This window comes from Diplotaxodon limnothrissa, linkage group LG11, assembly GCF_057381915.1.
Source record: "Diplotaxodon limnothrissa isolate DT_005_m linkage group LG11, D_limnothrissa_male_GT1.1, whole genome shotgun sequence".
NCBI classification, from domain to species: domain Eukaryota; kingdom Metazoa; phylum Chordata; class Actinopteri; order Cichliformes; family Cichlidae; genus Diplotaxodon; species Diplotaxodon limnothrissa.
In genome coordinates, this window is record NC_140606.1 from 4,692,581 (window position 1) to 4,698,576 (window position 5,996).

The following is a 5,996-nucleotide window of genomic DNA, read 5'->3' on the forward strand; positions in this document are numbered from 1 at the left end:
CTTGAAAGTCAATATTTGGTATGACCAGCTTAATTCTCCAACACAGCCTGAACTCTCTTAGGAAAGCTTTCTTGTAATTTCTTTAAGGAGTCTTCCGGAATAGTATTCCAGACTCCTTGAGAGACATTCTAAAGCTATTCTTGGGATGTTGTAAGTTAAGATGAAGTCCAGGCTCTGAGGAGATCAATTTAAAAGTTCCTTTTACTGCATAGACAGTGTGTTTGGGGTAATTATCATGCTGGGAAAAAAAACTGTTGCCAATTAGGCATTTTCCAGATCACATCGAAAGGTGGATCAAAGTCTAAAGACACCCAAACACCACTGGCACAGTTTTAAACCATGACAGAGCCTTCACTGTGTTCTACAGATGACTATATACAATAACAGTTGTATGTCTCTCCTAACCTTTTTTGTGCATATTGACAAAGACACTGACAATATCATATTTAGACATGAAATTCTTCGCCTCTTAAAACATCTTACCGATGATTTAAAGTCTTGTTCTTGTGTACTTGGCACACCTCTGTCACTTGGATGTGTTACAAAATGTTTCGCCCACTGAAAAAGCAACATCCAGATTCAATTCAATTCAATTTTATTTATATAGCACCAAATCACAAAAAAAGTCGCCTCAAGGCGCTTTATATTGTACAGTAGTTCAGTTGTACAGATGAACAAAGTCAACTTTTTCGGAGGTTAGTAAGGGACTAATAGACTTAAAATACTACAGTTTTACATCTCTGCAGACAGGTTGTAGCATTTAGCAGGCCAAATTGTTTCTCTGTTAATCCCATTAAAACAACCCCCACTACAACACTAAAAAGAGGTCCAGGTCACTTATAGTTAGTTGGAAAAAGACACAATATTTGTAATATTTGTCATTTGGCCTCTGTGCACTACCACAGTGTATTTTAAATCACATTTAATTTACAATTACAGTACATTTAATATCTGAACCACAGACTTTCAGCTTTAATTCGGAGGGGCTACACAAAAAGTTTGAAATAACTGTTAAAAATTATTGTCATTTTTATGGATAGTCCCCTATTGTCTATAAGTACAGCTGACAGACAAGCAGTTTGACTAGTAAAGTAGGCATAATATCTGAAGTTGATTCAAAGTGGTGAACTTGCATTAGATCGTTTTTCACTGCAGTTTTAATTTGAAGCCCAAAGAGATACTAATGCACGTGGCATTGTCATTATCAGACTGAACAAAGAAATTTAACCTGTCACAGACTTTGAAAAAAAACTTTAGGAAAACGCGAATCAACAATCTGGTAAAAAGAAGGAATTCAACAAGCTGCTCAGCAACACCAAAAGACATGAAAGACCACAGAAGAACACTTCCATTTTAAGAAAGAGTCAAGAAGGACGTAGGTGTATCATTGTCAAGGTCTTCATCCTTCATCAGCCAGCCTCAAGGATCTGGTCGTGGAGGAGGTCTCGCTGTAGCATTTCAGGGCCGTTTCTCCTGCCGCTCAGTGAAAGTTGGACATTTTCTTTTGTTTGAACTACAGCTGGTTAAAATCCACCTGCTGCCACTAACTCTTCTAATGAAGACTGTGAAAATTTTCTTTCTTCTTTTCTAGAAAAAATTAGTAATGTAAGGAAAAAATTGTCCCCATCAGCATCTGCATTGTCAGTTCCTACGCCAGCTCGGCCTGTCGTTTTAGAAAGCTTTTTACCCGTCTCACTACCAGAGCTGGTAAAAATAGTTAATGCAACAAAAGCATCCTCCTGTTCACTCGACATTTTATTCAAAAATGTCTTCCATTCTATTGGTCCCTGTGTGCTCACCATAGTTAACACCTCACTGGTATCCCTGCTTATTTTAAAACTGCTGCTATACACCCCCTGTTAAAAAAAACCCACGCTGAACCCATCTCTCACTAGCAATTACATCTCAAAAATACCGTTAATTGCTAAGATATTAGAAAAGGTTGTGGCTAAGCAGCTTACAGCAGTTTTAGACAAACATAATATCTTTGACAGATTTCAGTCTGGGTTTTGTAGAGCTCATTCTACTGAAACAGCCCTTCTTAGAGTTTCCAGTGACTTTCTGATGCAAAACGATGCAGGAAAATGTTCTGTACTCCTAATGTTGGACCTCACGTCAGCCTTTGACACCGCTGACTATTACATTTTTCTTGAAAGGCTGAAATACTGGGTTGGTGTATCTGGGTCTGCCTTAGGCTACGTTCACACTGCAGGCAAAAGCGCATCAAATCCGATTTTTTTGACCCTCTGCGACCCATATCCGATCATGGTGTGACAGTGTGAACAGCACAAATCCAATATTTTCAAACCCGATCCTGGTCACTTTCGTATGTGGTACTGAATCCGATACATAACTGATGTTTTAGAAAGCAACTGCTGTTTGAACGGTCATGTCGCATTAAATCCGTCTTTTACGTCACTGACACAAGACAGACGCCAATTATCAGCACTGGAGAAGACATGGTGAACGCTTCCTGGCCATCCAGTGTAGATGTCAGTGAAACTGTTGGGAAGACAACGTTGGAGAAACGTGAACATTTTCTTTGTACTGTATAATCTGCAGATTCTGACAGAAATCTGCAGCTATCCTTTGAAGCACCACTTCTCTCTAAAACAGCAAGAAGGATAATTATTAGGTTATTTACATTATTATGTAAATAACAAAATAACTTAATGTAAAAAAATGGGAAATGTAAAGTCTTTATATTAAGGCCATCAGTCAAACAATATTGTTTGCTCTGGGTCTAAAAACAGAGCGCGTTGTGTGTGTCGTCTTCTTTTGCGCATGCGGGCCACTTTGAGGGTTCACACTAGAGTTTGCTGTCGCATTTTATTTGTAGTGTGAACAAGCAGACAAAAAAATCGGATTTGATCAAAAAATTGGAATTGAGCATTAAGACCTGCAGTGTGAACGTGGCCTTAGAGTGGTTCTCCTCGTATCTCTATGAACGATACTTTTCTGAGGCGGTCTCTAAGTACAGGTCATCTTCCACGTCCCCGTCCTATGGTGTGCCACAAGGTTCTGTGCTGGGGCCCTTATTGTTTTTAATATATCTGCTTCCTCTCCAGCATATTTTGAGCCCCTTTGAGGACATTTGATACCAATGCTACACAGATGACATCCAGTTATATATTTCTTTTAAACCTGAAGATGTTTCTAAGCTGCAGATTCTAAACGAGTGCTTAGAATCCATCAAAGATTGGATGGCTGACAACTTCCTCCAACTTAATGAAGAAAAGACCGAAGTCCTTGTATGTGCTCCGGACAGACATGTACCTAACATAATAAATGCTCTTGGTCCTCTTTCAACATTTGTGAAATCGTCTATCAGGAACCTAGGGGTAACCTTTGATTCTGCTCTTACCCTGGATGTCCAGGTTAAATCTCTGGTTCGGTCCTGCTTCTATCATTTAAGAAACATTTCTAAATTGAGCCCCATTGTATCTCACACTGAACTGGAGATTGTTATTCATGCATTCATTTCATCACGATTAGACTACTGTAATCCACTGTTTACATGTCTAAACAAAAACTCCCTGGAGCGTTGCAGATTGTCCAAAATGCTGCAGCAAGGCTTCTGACAAAAACATCTAAGTACTCTCATGTAACACCATTGCTTATACAGCTGCACTGGCTCCCCGTTGAATTCAGAGTCCATTTTAAGATATTGGTTCTGACCTTTAAAGCTCCCTAGGAGGTCCCTGAGGTCTGTGGCGATCGTGGCTCAAGAGTTGGGTGTTTGTCTTGTAATCGAAAGGTTGCCGGTTCGAGCCCTGACTCAGACAGTCTCGGTCGTTGTGTCCTTGGGCGAGACACTTCACCTACCGCCTACTGGTGACGGCCAGAGGGGCCGATGGCGCCTCTGTCAGTCTGCCCCAGGGCAGCTGTGGCTACAACTGTCGCTTGCCTTCACCAGTGAATGAATAGTGGTATTGTAAAGCGCTTTGAGGGGTCCCGAAAAGCGCTATATAAATGCAATCCATTATTATTATTATGTGATCAGGGCCTACTTGTTCTTCAGCATACAAGGCTGAAAACCAAGGGAGATAGAGCTTTTGCCACTGTGGCCGCCAGACTGTGGAACTCTCTTCCTCGGAACTTAAGATCTGCAGACTCAGTGATCACTTTTAAAAAACAACTAAAAACACATCTTTTTAGAATTGCATTTTGTTAACTTTTGTCTGTTTGAAGCACTTTGTGATCTTTTTATCTAGAAATGTCATATTTAAATATAATTTTACTTACTTACTTACTTACTTACTTTAATCAAGAAAAAACATTATAACAATGTTCAAACTACACTCAACAACAGGAAGGCACTTCTTTTTGACTTTGTCAGAAAACATCTAAAAGGGCCTGCACAGCGCTGGGAAGAAATAGACTGATGAATCCGAGATCAACTTGTAGAGAATGATAGGAAGAGAAAAGTATGGAGAAAGAATGGAGCACCTCAGTCTGAAGCATTGCACATGATCTGTCAGATATGTTGGAGGCAATGTTACCTTTGAAGGGGCAAAACATGAAATGGACATGATGAGCCAAAATGTCTACATTAATACAAGCTTTGGCTTAATATTGGGCTGAAGTAGATACTGACCCAAAGCATACTAAAAAAAAGTCTTTGGGCAATCACCTGATCTCAGCACAACAGAGCATGCTTTTTGTTTGCTGAAAACTGAAGACAGAGAAACTCACAAACAAGCAGCAGCTGAAGATGGCTGCAGTAAAGGCCTGTTAGCATGTTTTTAAATGGGGAATCAAGTATTAAAGCATTAAAAGTATTAAAAACAATAATAAACATTACAATTACAATTTAAAATTGTATTAATTTGCCTAATTACATTTAAGACACTAAAAATGGGCGACTATTTATAAAAATGACTGTAGTGATTTTATATTTTTGTTAAACTCCTTGAATGAAAGCGGAAAGTCTGCACTTCAATCTTGACTGTTTGATTACTTTAACTGTACTCTTACACAGTTGTTATGAAAGGGAAAATGATCAATAAGTAACTTTTGCAAACATGTTTTTTAAAGCTGTAAAGTTAACACGGGAATTCATGGGAATTTTGAGCCAGTGTCAATTGGCCATTGAAGAAATTGCAGATTTTGACACTTTGGCATGATGTGAAAGCTAGTTAAATGATTACACATGGATAATAGTATGTCTCTTGTGTTACACAATTGAGAAAGAAAAACATGCTGTCACTGTCACCAAACAGTGAGACTTAATTAAGAACACAGAGACACTTCTTGGAATTGGCAGAGCATGATCAACACAACAGATGAGATGTTAAAGTGAAAGCAGTCCTTATGTAAAGACACACAGGGGACTGTGGGAGTTACCCTAATTAATAATAAATAGCACCCAGGAAAAAGAGAAGCTCAATTTTCTTTATTGAAACCCCGAAGACAAATTACTGTTCTTCTTCTCTTGTCTCCTCCTCATCTGTCATCTTTTCTTTCTCATCATCTGCTCCTCTATTGTCTTTGGTCTGTCCTCTCTCTTCCCTCTCTTCTATCTTCTACTATTCCGATTCTTCCTTTGTTCATTTTTTAAATTTTCACATCTTTTGTCCTCACTTTTGTCCTTGATATTCTTCGCATTTCTTACAAGTGTTGCTCTTTCTCTGTTCTTTTCTCATTTATTCACAACTCCTTTCTTTTCTTTTCTACTTGTCTCTACTGTCATCTCTACATTTTATATTTTCTTCTTCCCATTTTTTAATTCTGCCATCTTACTTTCTCTTTTTCTTCTGCTTTCATTCATTGTTGTTTGTTTCCTTTTTTGTTTCCTTTTGTTTCATTTCTCTTCTTTCCTATGTGGTTACATCACTTCTTTTATTTGTTTTACTTTCACTGTTTATTTTTGTCTTTACTGTTCTTTTCTTCGCTCTCAATTCTTTCATTTTGTTTCACACCGTTTTTTTCTCCCTGCTTTCTAGTTTTCAGCCCCTTTGTTTTTTTTCCAGGTTCTTTTTGCACACATTTTACTT